This window comes from Somniosus microcephalus, chromosome 10 (genome assembly GCF_052327205.1).
Source record: "Somniosus microcephalus isolate GS21.2 chromosome 10, FLI_Smic_1.0, whole genome shotgun sequence".
In the NCBI taxonomy this organism is placed as follows: domain Eukaryota; kingdom Metazoa; phylum Chordata; class Chondrichthyes; order Squaliformes; family Somniosidae; genus Somniosus; species Somniosus microcephalus.
The window spans coordinates 109,484,836-109,498,122 of NC_140996.1; the positions used below are offsets into that span (position 1 = coordinate 109,484,836).

The following is a 13,287-nucleotide window of genomic DNA, read 5'->3' on the forward strand; positions in this document are numbered from 1 at the left end:
GGATATACACAATACACAGGCTTATATAGCCCAAGTGGCAATTACCGGCATTACGCACACCTGGGGCTCTTAAAGGCACATACACCACAATTCCTCCCCTTCTAGCTAACTAGTACATCATATTTTAAGTAATTATTAATTACATGTTATATGCAAAATAATATACATTGCTGTATTAATTAATTATAAGTTAGTCTCTCAGGAGGCTTCCTGACTCGGTCCGGATAACGCCTCGGGGGTGTAGTAGTTTCTGGTGGTGTAGTAGGTTCTTCTGGCAAGGCTGATTCGGCTTGAAGGCCAGTGTCGGGTTCATCGGGTTCCAGTATCACCGGATCGGAGGTAGATATGGGTATCTCTACTTCATCGTTAGATGTATAGCGTGGTGGTGTAGGTTGTCCCTTTTCGGATGACTTGATGATTTGGTCAGCATGGCGCCTTATTGTGCTTTCTCCGATGTCCACGGTATACATCAGTGGTCCTAGTCGTGTGCAGATAGTTCCAGGCTGCCATTTCTCGGTACGGTAGTCCCGGGCCAAAACCGGTTGGCCTATCTGGAAGGCCCTAGTTGGCCTTTCATTCATGCCCTGAAACTGCCGGTTCTCCACGTCCCTTCGGATGTTGGGCTTGACCAAATCCAGCCGGCATCTTAGGTTTCTATTGTAGAACATCATGGCGGGAGTTTGGTTTGTAACCATATGTGTTGCATTCCTATATGCAAATAAGAAGTTATCCACCTTGTGCTGAAGTTTTATGTCTTCATTACCCATGGCCTTTATAGCCTTCTTAAAGGTCTGGACAAACCTTTCAGCCAATCCATTGGTGGCGGGATGGTATGGGGCGGACGTGTAGTGCTTTACCCCATTGTTCTTTAAGAACTTTCTGAATTCTTCGGACACAAATTGCGGTCCATTATCAGAACATATCTGTTCCGGCAGCCCATTCCTGGCAAATATGGTTCTTAATACTGTGATGGTTTTTTCCGTGGTGGTGGAGGACATCTTTATTACCTCCGGCCACTTGGAGTGTGCATCAACTGCGATTAAGAACATTGAGTCCATAACTGGACCAGCAAAGTCGATGTGCACCCTTTGCCAGGGAGATGAGGGCCACTCCCATGGATGTAGAGGGGCCTGTGGCGGAGCATTTTGGACCTTCTTGCATCCTAGGCAGCTCTTGGTCATGTCTTCGATGTCTCCATCGATACCTGGCCACCATACAAATGCCCTAGCTAGGTTCTTCATTTTCACTCCACCCAGATGCCCCTCGTGAAGCTCCTTTAGCACTTTATCCTGGAGTTTGGGTGGAATCACCACTCTGGATCCACACATCAAGGTTCCTCGGCACACTGACAGCTGTTCTCTTCTTTGCGAGAATGCTGGCAACAGTGGTTCGCCATGTGCTGGCCATCCCTTCATTGTTAAATCGTAGACCCGTGAGAGAGTAGGGTCATTTCTGGTCTCCCTTTCAATGGTAGAATTTGTCACCGGTAGACATTCCACTATGGTAGAGTGGAATATCTCTACTGGGTCTACTGTAGGTGCCTCTTCTATCGTTGGCAACGGCAGGCGCGATAAACCGTCAGCATTCCCATGCTGTTTTGACCCTTTGTATTCAATGTTGTATTGGTGTGCCCCTAGAAAAAGGGACCACCTCTGTAGTCTGTGTGTAGAAGATCATTAAGATGGTGTAGAATAGTTGATAAGTTCGGTAAAAATTTATGATAGTAATTTATTAATCCCAGGAATGACCTCAATTGTGAAACATTTTCAGGTGCTGGGGCTTTTATAACTGCTTCAATTTTTTCAGGTGACTTATGCAACCCTTCCGTATTACTTATGTGGCCACAATATGATATCTGATTTTGGAAAAATTCGCACTTGGGGCGATTTGCTCGTAGGCCCCGTTCTTTCAGCCTAGTGAGCACCTGCTCCAAATTGGCAAGGTGCTCGTTGTCGTTTTCTCCTGTTATAAGGATGTCGTCTAGGTAACACTGAGTCCCCGGAATCCCTTGCAGGACTTGCTCCATAGCTCTTTGCCAGATAGCTGGAGCTGATGCTACTCCAAAAACCAGTCAATTGTACTGGTACAGGCCTTTGTGTGTGTTTATTGTGAGATACTTTTTAGAGGTCTCCTCAAGCTCCATCTGTACATATGCCTGTGCCAAGTCAATTTTTGTGAAACGTTTTCCTCCGGATAGTGAGGCGAAAATATCTTCTATCCTCGGAAGAGGATACTGTACCGTGTGAAGGACCGGGTTTACAGTCACCTTAAAGTCCCCACAGATGCAAATTTTTCTCTGTTCCTCAGAGTTATTTTTCAATGCTTTTTTCATGACTGGAACGATGGGTGTTGCCCATTCGCTCCAATCTATTTTGGATAATACGCCTGCCTTTTCCAAATTCTCCAGCTCTGCTTCGACTGCCGGACGTATTGCGTATGGCACCGGTCTTGCCTTAAAAAATTTTGGAATTGCTGCATCTTCCACTTTTATTGAGGCGGTGATGCCTTTCAAGGTTCCTAGTTTCTCTTGAAACACTTCTTTGGCGTTGGCCAAGATGTCTTTTAATCGTTCCGGTATGATGTCATCATTGTTTTTTTCCTTACTGGTCACCGTCAGTGCCTGAATGGAGTGCCAGTCTAAACGTATCTTCCTTATCCATTCACGTCCCAACAACGGTGGACCACCATCTTGTAGAATGTATAAATACAACTTTTGTATTTCTTTGCCGTTGTATACCACAGGCACCTTTATTTTTCCTTTGGGGTATACTTTCTGCCCCGTATATGTTTCTAAGATAATGGATGTGTCTTTTAGAGGTATATGCGAAAATAGCCTCTCGTAATCTCGTCGATTTATTACGGTTAGAGCTGATCCTGTATCTAGCTCCATTTTAACTGGGGACCCTGCTATTATGAGGGTAACCCAAATGGTCTGGTAATCTTCATTGGCAATTACATTATGTAATTTGAGAGAGCTTAGTCTCTTGTTCCCAGAGTCGCTATCGCTCTCCTGGTCTTTGGAGCTACTGTCCGTCATCATTTGTACCTTTCTGTGCTTTTCCTTATTGATTCTTTTCCCGTTAGTGGATTTTTTATTTTCAGGTCGGCATACACGTGGAATGTGTCCCATCTTTCCGCATCGCCTGCATGCTTTTTCTTTGAACCAGCAATCCCTCTGGTCATGGTTGGATCTGCCGCAGCGATAACATCTCTCGAAACCCCGTGTCATTTCATGGGTGCCGAAGTCCTGTGGCCTTTGCTGTATCTTTGCCGCTCCTATTGCACTGAAAGCCTTGTCCAGTGTTAAATCTTTTCCAGAAGATACCTTTTTTTGTGTTTCTACACTTAGGGGATCGCAGATGAATTTGTCTTGCAGAGAATCTGCCAGTCCTGCCTCGAATTGGCAGTGTAGGGTATCAACAATCTCCTCAAAATTCATGTCCATCGGTTCGGCTGGAGTGATTAAGTTGCGTAACAGCTTGTATGTTTCTGCGCCCATTAGATCCAGAAGCACTGAAGCTTTTTTTTCATCTTCTATTCCATTTGCGGTGCAAAACACCTCCACTCTTTCTACATATGTGGTCCAATCCTCTATCTTGTTATCAAAAACATCAATATTGCCAAAGTTAGGCTCTGTTTCGTTATCAAAAGCATCAATATTGCCAGACTTAGGCATTTCAAAAAAGATATGGCGCTTCCCGTGCTTTTTTTTTCTCTGTAGCAACGATATGGCGCTTCCTGCGCTTTCCCGCCGCTGCTACCGATAACAACGCTGTTTTACTGTGGTTTCCGTTTATTCACTGTTGGAGACTCGTTCCCGACGGAGGTCTAAACGCTGACCTGCTTGCCGCGCCGGCCGTCTCCCGAGTGCACCCTCCCAGTCCGTTATTGCTTGCCTCCGATTTCGCTGCCTGTCTCAGCTGTAGAGCCCGCCGCTGGAGCCCCAGCCTGACACCCAGGAAGGATTAGCGCAGTACCTGCCACCAGCTTGGCCAGCTGGTGAAACCACAGTTTCTATTACTTCCTTGAGTCTTCTGGACGCTGGAGGAATCGATGTCCTTGAGGTGCTGCCGAATTGCAGGTAAGTCCGTATCCCATCCTCGTTCCCACTGTAGTGTCCGTGTGTAGATAAAGACACTGAAGACAGGAGTTGGTTCATAGGTATTTACTAAGCAAGTCTGGGGGGGATTCTAAAGGATATACACAATACACAGGCTTATATAGCCCAAGTGGCAATTACTGGCATTACGCACACCTGGGGCTCTTAAAGGCACATACACCACAATTGCTCTTAAAGGCACATACACCACACAAACTCTTAGGGTGAAGCTACTGAATATCGGCGAAGTGGCCTCGACTTTGCGCCGGGCGCAAACTTTAGCGGCCGCCCGACTTTTCCGCCCCAAAAGTGGCTATACTGAATTTCTAGGCCCATGTCTTTCTTAATCTTGAACCATAAGTGGTTTTCGCCCTTATTTATAAATTCGATGTAATTCCTAAGCTCTGCTTTAAACCAAATCAGTATGCCTCCAGAGTCTCTGCCCTGGGTTACTCCTGGTAATTTATTGGAGGGGACCACTAGCTCTGTGTACCCAGGGGGACAACCAGTGGGCCCTTCTCCTCTACACCATGTCTCTTGCAAAATGATAATGTTCAGATCTTTGATTTTATCTCGGAACTCTGGGGAACTGCACTTTAGGCCAAGCACAGAAGAGTGTAGGCCTTGGATATTCCAGGTTGAGATGCACAAGGATTTCATGTTTAGCTTGGTCTTTTACTGTGATAGGTGAGCGTGTCTTTGTCATATTAAATGGGGGAAAAAAGAACACCTCAAGTGTCTATAAATACTGACAGTACATATCTGTAACTCTTTCCAACAGTCATACCCATTTTTTTTTTTCAGGTGTGAAAAAGTGAAAAGGGCTAGTCATTATGCTTCCTGATCCATAAGGCGGGAGCAGATTATGCTGAGCATCTGCTTTATGTCTCTCAATGGATTGTCTCTGCCTGTTTTATTGCTTACGTCCTGTGCCCATCTCACTCTGTCGGGCTGGGGTTCTTGCTGCTGTGGTGGTCCTGCTCTCCTGAGGGGCAGGAGTGGTGCAGGTCGGGCATTGGTGCTGTGCTCATATGACGTGTACGTGGGGATCCTCTCTGGTCCTGGTTGGTGTGGTAGTGGTCTCTGTATTGGTCCTGGGCTGTACCTCGCTGGTCTCTGATGGCTGGGGGGGTGTCCTGTTCCTCTTGCATTCTGGGTGTGAACCCGGTCAAGAGCGACATCCTTCAGGGCCTTAGCAAAGACCGGTACTAGCTCCTTGTAGAGATGGACGTGGTTTTCAAGACATTTCACATCTAGGGTGGGGTGTTGGGCCAGGTGCACATTTTGTTTTACTTCACAGTATCGTGCTATGCTGGCATTTATCTTGTGGATTGTTCTGTGGTGAAAGTCTTTTCTCGGCAACAGTGTGGAAATAGTGATTCTGGCATTTGGGAAGGTGGTGCTTGCCTTCTCAATCACTGTTTGAAGCGACGTTTCCACCCTCTCCTGCTGGGCCCCTAGATCATTTGTGCCGGTGTGTATGATGATGTGTTGAGGGGAGCCTAATTGAGTTGTGGTCAGCAATTCCAGGGCTTTGTCTGAATTTGGGCACTAGTGCTTGGCTACATTATGTTTAGGGAATAGCTTTTGCACCCGGAGGTGTTTCCCATTTGAGTCTATGAGTATTGCAATGTCAGCCTTACTGGCTGGTGGCTTTCGCCTGGACTCACAGGTTGCATGTTGGACTGGGGGGGGGCTGTGTCTGGTGTGTGCACTCCTCTTGTGAGCAGCTCGGCTGTGGTTCCAAAGTGGTGGGGGCAGACTGGGTTTCAGTGTGCTGGTCGGCCAGTGTGGCACCCCCTGTATTGTGGGTCTGCTGCTGTTGTTCAGTGGGAGAGTGCATCTGCTCAGTCGGGCTCTGTACTGTCTTATCTCTGGCCACTGGTTGCTGGGTTAATGCCGCTATCACTCCCCTGTGGTTCTCCCTGTCTTTCTGCAGCTCTTTCACCTGCTTCCCTAGTAAATTCAGCTCTCTCCTGTATCTCTCCCTCTCTTGCTTTTGTTCTTGCTTCATTGCTGAAATGCTGCTTTCTTGGTCGGTTTTCAGTTGAATGACCTCCTCTATAAGTTTAACCAGCTCTTTCTCCAGCTGGTTAAACTTCTCCTTCAGTTGTACCAGGCTGTGGGACCCCAGGGTGTGTACCTGGTCAGAGCTGGAGTGCTCACTCATTTCCTGGCTAGGCTGCTTTACTCCTAGTGAGCTGGAAGTGGTAGGGGGAGTGTGTGTGGCTTTCCCCCTGGTATTTGCTCTGGGGCTGGTCAATTGTACCATGGGGCTGTGGGGCCCCAGGGTGTGTGCCTGGTCAGAACTGTGGGGCTCGCTCTCCTCCTGGTTAGGCTGATTTACTCCTGGTGAGCTGTAAGTGGTGGGGGGAGTGTGTGTGGCTTTTTTTCCCTGGTAGCTACCCTGGGGCTGGTCTTTCCCCTCTCAGCTATTCCTCTCAGTGTCTGGAAGGCCGTTTCAAAGTCTTTGAGGTTGCCTTGCACAATTATTGTCCCTTTTCTGTACATGTTGACAGTCGTCGTTTCACTATCGGGATCCCCTGATTTCCTTATTTTCATTTTGGACCCATTAGCGTTTTTTTCTTGCTTAGCACTGGGATAGTGTATGGTGATTGCTTTGAACCAAGCCGCGGGCTGACCTGAGTAAAAATTGAGATTACTCATGTTCCCCTTTTTGTACAAGTCAGCAAAAAGAGTTTCTGGCTTCGCTCTCAGCTGCTGTCACTCTCTTCCTCAGAATCTATCGCTCTCTTCCTCAGACTCTCTCGCTCTCTTCCTCAGTCCTTCGCTCTCTCTCTCTCCCCAGTCTCTCTCCCCCAGTCTCTCTCTCTCTCTACCCCAGCATCTCTGTCTCTCTCTCCCCAGTCTCTCTCCCCCAGCCACTCTCTCTCTCTCTCCCCAGTCTCTCTCCCTCTCCACCAATCTCTCTCTCTCTCTCTCTCTCTCCCCAGTCTCTCTCTCTCTCCTCCTCTCTCTCTCTCCCCCCGTCTCTTCAATTCAATTCAATTCAATTCAATTTGAATTGCTTTATTGGCATGACAAGATACATCTTATGCTGCCAAAGCACAGAAATACATGTACGTTTGACCACATAAACCCCGATCTAGACATAGTGTGTAGACAAGTATACCCATGTATACATAGATATACACACATATAATATGCATATAATCTTTTCTTAGATTTAATGTGTCACTGGTTGTCCTTCTGCTTGTGGCAAGCAGTAACATAGTTTTCCGCTATAGTTACAGAATTTCTCTGTTCCCCCAATAGATATGGGAGTTTCTGGTGGTCATTCAGATTTTTGAATTCAGGGCATATTTTTGTGAATTTTGGGTAGAAATTCCCCCTTATGTCCTGATAGTTTCCGCAAGTTGTGAGGAAGTGCATCTCTGTCTCCACCACTCCCTGACTGCAGTGAGAGCATATCCTGTCCTCTCTTGGCAGCCAGGTCTGCCTGTGTCTGCCTTTTTCGATGGCCAGGCTATGTTCACTAAGTCTGTACATTGTCAAGGCTTTTCTCAGTTTGCTATCTTTTACCATGGTCAGGTATTCAGCCATGGTGTATTGCCTGTTTAGGGCCAAATAGCAATCGAGTTTGTTTTGGGTTTTTGACGTTTCTGTCTAATAGATCAAATATTTTTCCTTTTGTTTAGTGATAATTGTGTTGGTTCGAATTCTGTGTGCTAGGGTGTCACTGTCCTGCGGCTAGTTATTATTAGTAGTGTTGGAAGTTACTTCACTGAGTCCCAGGACTAGTTGACTGAGGGGACTCTTCTCTATGATCATCTCTTGGCATTTCAAGGCTTCGTAATGATAGCAGTGGGGGTTGCTCATTTTTATGTGTTTCCAAAATTTGATGGCTCATTTTTGGATATTAATTAGTAGTGGATATTGGCCTAGTTCTGCCCTGCATGCATTGTTTGTGGTTTTCCTCTGAGTCCGGAGAATACTTTTACAGAATTCTGCATGCAGGATCTCAATTGGGTGTTTGTCACATTTTGCGAATTCTTGTTGTGTTAGCGGACCCCACACCTCACTGCCATAGAGTACAATTGGTTCAATTACTGATCTAAAAATTTTGAGCCAAATGACAATTGAAATTTCAATTTGGATTGACTTCTTAATGGCATAGAAAGCCCTTCTTGCTTTCTCTTTCAGTTCATTCACAGCCAAATGAAAGATTCCCGTAGAACTGATTTTTAGGTCTAGGTATGTGTAATTTGTAGTTTGTTTGATTTTAGTTGCTCCTAGTGTGAAGTTTATTCTGGGTCCCTGATGTCTGGATCTTTGCTGGAACACAAGAACTTTGGTTTTTTGGGGGTTTATTGTCAGGGCCCAGGTCTGACAGAATGACTCTAGTAGATCCAGGTTCCGCTGTAGACCCTCCTCAGTTTGTGAGAGCAGAACCAGGTCTTCTGCATAGAGGAGGAATTTAACCTTGGAGTCATATAGGGCGAGGCCAGGTGCTGTTGATTGTTCAAGTAGTTTTGCCAATTCATTTATGTAAAGATTAAAGAGTGTCGGTGAGATAGGCGAGCCCTGCGCCACTCCATGCCCCTGTGAGAAATATTTTGTTTGTTTGTCTCCAATTTTAACTACACATTTATTGTTTGTATACATTGATTTAATTACATCATATGTTTTTCCCCCTACCCCACTTTCAATCATTTTAAGAATAGACCATCGTGCCAAATAGAATCGAAGGCCTTCTGGAAATCTATAAAGCAGGCAAAAATGTTGCTTTTGTTTTGGTGAACATGTTTGTCAATTAGGGTTTGTAGCGAGAAAATATGGTCTGATGTTCTATAATTTGGTGAGAATCCAATTTGGCTTTTACTCAAGACATCGGGCTCCTGAAGGAAGTTTAAAAGTCTTTGGTTTATGATACTACAGAATATCTTCCCCAGGTTACTGTTCACACAGATGCCTCGATAGTTATTTGGGTCAACTTTGTCTCCACTTTTGTACATGGGTGTTATGAGTCCTTTGTTCAGATATCAGGGAAGTAAACGACACTCAGAGCCAAGTTGAAGAGTTTTAGGATAGCCAATTTCATTTTATCATCAGTGTGTTTAATCATCTCGTTTAGGATGCCATCTGCACCGCAAGCTTTTCTTGGTCGCAGGTCCTTGAATTTTTCAAATAGCTCTTTTTCAGTTATTGGGTGGTCTAATGGGTTTTGGTTGTCTTTTATGGCCAGTTCGAGCTTTTCCAATTCTTTGCATATTAGATCTTGGTGTGTTTTTCTGGTATTATTTTTCAAAATGGTTTTCCCATATGTCTCCATTTTGAATGGGCAATTCGTCACGTTGCTTTTTGTGTAATGTATTCCAGTTGTCCCAGAAACAATTAGAATCGATAGATTCCTCAATGGAGCTGAGTTTATTCTTAATATACTGTTCTTTCTTGGTTCTGAGTGTGTTTTTATATTGTGTTAGTGCCTGACAATAAGCAAGGCGTAGTTCCTCATTTTCTGGTTGTCTGTGTTTTTGGTTTGATATTTTTCTGAGTTTTTTCCTCATGTTATGACAGTCTGAATCAAACCATTTTTCATGGTTTTGTGTTTTGGGTTTACTCTTGCGAGATATCAAGTTCGACATTGTTGCCAAATTATCAAAAATATTATTTAGGTTATTCACTGCCTGGTTTACACCTTCTTTTTTGTGAGTCTCTCTTTCTTCCCCAGACTCTCTCTCCCATCCAGTCTCTCTCTCTCTTCCCAGTCTCTCTCTCTCTCTCCCCTGTCTTTCTCTCTCCCCATCTCTCCCTCTCTCTCTCTCTTCCCCTTCTCTCTCTCTCCCCGTCTCTCTATCTCTCCACCAGTCTCACTTCCCCACTCTCTCTCTCTCCCCCACTCTCTCTCTCTTGCACTCTCCCTCCCCCCGCTGTCTCTCTCTCTCTCTTCCCCACTCTCTCTCTTCCCAAGTCTCTCTGTGGCACTCTCCCCTTTGTGTCTCTCTCTCCCCAATCTCTCTCCCCCACTTTCTCTCTCTCCCCACTCTCTCTCCCCCACTCTCTCTCTCTCCCCCACTCTCTCTGTCTCTCTCCTCACTCTCTCTCACCACTCTCTCTCTCACCCCCACTTTCCCTCTCTCCACTCTCTCTCTCCCACACTCTCTCTCTTCCCCAGTCCCTCTCTCGCTCTCTCTCTCCCCCCTCCACCCTCTCTCGCTCTCCCCCCATTTTGTCTCCCCCACTCTCTCTGTGTTCCAGCTCTCTCTGCCTTCCCACACACTCTCAATCTCTCTCACTCCCACACTCTCTCTCTCTCCGCACTCTCACTCTCTCCCCCCACTCTCTCTCCCCAGTCTCCCTCTCTCTCCCCCAGTCTCTCTCTCCCCCAGTCTCTCGCTCTCTCTCCAGTCTCTCTCTCTCCTCCAGTCTCTCTCTCTCTCTGTTTCTCTCTTGCTCTCTTCCTCAGACTCTCTCGCTCTCTTCCTCAGACTCTCTCGCTCTCTTCCTCAGACTCTATCGCTCTCTTCCTCAGACTCTCTCGCTCTCTTCCTCAGTCCTTCGCTCTCTCTCTCTCCCCAGTCTCTCTCCCCCAGTCTCTCTCTCTCTCTCTCCCCCAGCATCTCTCTCTCTCTCTCCCCAGTCTCCCTCCCCCAGTCACTCTCTCTCTCTCTCCCCAGTCTCTCTCCCTCTCCACCAATCTCTCTCTCTCTCTCTCCCCAGTCTCTCTCTCTCTCCCCCTCTCTCTCTCTCTCCCCCGTCTCTTCAATTCAATTCAATTCAATTCAATTCAAATTGCTTTATTGGCATGACAAGATACATCTTATGTTGCCAAAGCACAGAAATACATTTATGTTTGACCACATAAATCCCGACCTAGACATACAGTGTATAGACAAGTATACCCATGTATACATAGATATACACACATATAATATGCATATAATCTTTTCTTAGATTTAATCTGTCACTGGTTGTCCCTCTGCTTGTGGCAAGCAGTAACATAGTTTGCCGCTATAGTTACAGAATTTCCCTGTTCCCCCAATAGATATGGGAGTTTCTAGTGGTCATTCAGATTTTTGAATTCAGGGCATATTTTTGTGAATTTTGGGTAGAAATTCTCCCTTATGTCCTGATAGTTTCCGCAAGTTGTGAGGAAGTGCATTTCTGTCTCCACCACTCCCTGACTGCAGTGAGAGCATACCCTGTCCTCTCTTGGCAGCCAGGTCTGCCTGTGTCTGCCTTTTTCGATGGCCAGGCTATGTTCACTAAGTCTGTACATTGTCAAGGCTTTTCTCAGTTTGCTATCTTTTACCATGGTCAGGTATTCAGCCATGGTGTATTGTCTGTTTAGGGCCAAATAGCAATCGAGTTTGTTTTGGGTTTTTGTCGTTTCTGTCTAATAGATCAAATATTTTTCCTTTTGTTTAGTGATAATTGTGTTGGGTCGAATTCTCTGTGCTAGGATGTCACTGTCCTGCGGCTGGTTATTATTAGTAGTGTTGGAAGTTACTTCACTGAGTCCCAGGACTAGTTGACTGAGGGGACTCTTCTCTATGATCATCTCTTGGCATTTCAAGGCTTCGTAATGATAGCAGTGGGGGTTGCTCATTTATATGTGTTTCCAAAATTTGATGGCTCGTTTTTGGATATTAATTAGTAGTGGATATTGGCCTAGTTCTGCCCTGCATGCATTGTTTGTGGTTTTCCTCTGAGTCCGGAGAATATTTTCACAGAATTCTGCATGCAGGATCTCAATTGGGTGTTTGTCCCATTTTGCAAATTCTTGTTGTGTTAGCGGACCCCACACCTCACTGCCATAGTGTGCAATTGGTTCAATTACTGATTTTAAAATTTTGAGCCAAATGACAATTGAAATTTCAATTTGGATTGACTTCTTAATGGCATAGAAAGCCCTTCTTGCTTTCTCTTTCAGTTCATTCACAGCCAAATGAAAGATTCCTGTAGAACTGATTTTTAGGTCTAGGTATGTGTAATTTGTAGTTTGTTCGATTTTAGTTGCTCCTAGTGTGAAGTTTATTCTGGGTCCCTGATGTCTGGATCTTTGCTGGAACACGAGAACTTTGGTTTTTTGGGGGTTTATTGTGAGGGCCCAGGTCTGACAGAACGACTCCAGTAGATCCAGGTTCCACTGTAGACCCTCCTCAGTTTGTGAGAGCAGAACCAGGTCATCTGCATAGAGGAGGAATTTAACCTTGGAGTCATATAGGGCGAGGCCAGGTGCTGTAGATTGTTCAAGTAGTTTTGCCAATTCATTTATGTAAATATTAAAGAGTGTCAGTGAGATAGGCGAGCCCTGCGCCACTCCATGCCCCTGTGAGAAATATTTTGTTTGTTTGTCTCCAATTTTAACTGCACATTTATTGTTTGTATACATTGATTTAATTACATCATATGTTTTTCCCGCTACCCCACTTTCAATACGTTTCAAGAATAGACCGTCGTGCCAAATAGAATCGAAGGCCCTCTGGAAATCTATAAAGCAGGCAAAAATTTTGCTTTTGTTTTGGTGAACATGTTTGTCAATTAGGGTGTGTAGCATGAAAATATGATCTGATGTTCAATAATTTGGTAAGAATCCAATTTGGCTTTTACTCAAGACATCGTGCTCCTCAAGCAAGTTTAAAAGTCTTTGGTTTATGATACTACAGAATATCTTCCCCAGGTTACTGTTCACACAGATGCCTCGATAGTTATTTGGGTCAACTTTGTCTCCACTTTTGTACATGGGTGTTATGAGTCCTTTGTTCCAGATATCAGGGAAGTAACTGACACTCAGAGCCAAGTTGAAGAGTTTTAGGATAGCCAATTTCATTTTATCATCAGTGTGTTCAATCATCTCGTTTAGGATGCCATCTGCACCGCAAGCTTTTCTTGGTCGCAGGTCCTTGAATTTTTCAAATAGCTCTTTTTCAGTTATTGGGTGGTCTAATGGGTTTTGGTTGTCTTTTATGGCCAGTTCGAGCTTTTCCAATTCTTTGCATATTAGATCTTGGTGTGTTTTTCTGGTATTATTTTTCAAAATGGTTTTCCCATATGTCTCCATTTTGAATGGGCAATTCGTCGCGTTGCTTTTTGTGTAATGTATTCCAGTTGTCCCAGAAACAATTAGAATCGATAGATTCCCCAATGGAGCTGAGTTTATTCTTAATATACTGTTCTTTCTTGGTTCTGAGTGTGTTTTTATATTGTGTTAGTGCCTGACAATA

The 13,287-nt window shown here is 45.0% G+C and overlaps 1 protein-coding gene across 1 annotated transcript in view; it reads left to right on the forward strand.

Annotated features, from left to right (window-relative positions):
- LOC147111623 (collagenase 3-like) overlaps positions 1-13,287 on the forward strand; it is a 186,251-nt gene that overhangs the window by 134,623 nt on the left and 38,341 nt on the right. The gene's annotated exons all lie outside the window — the stretch shown is intronic.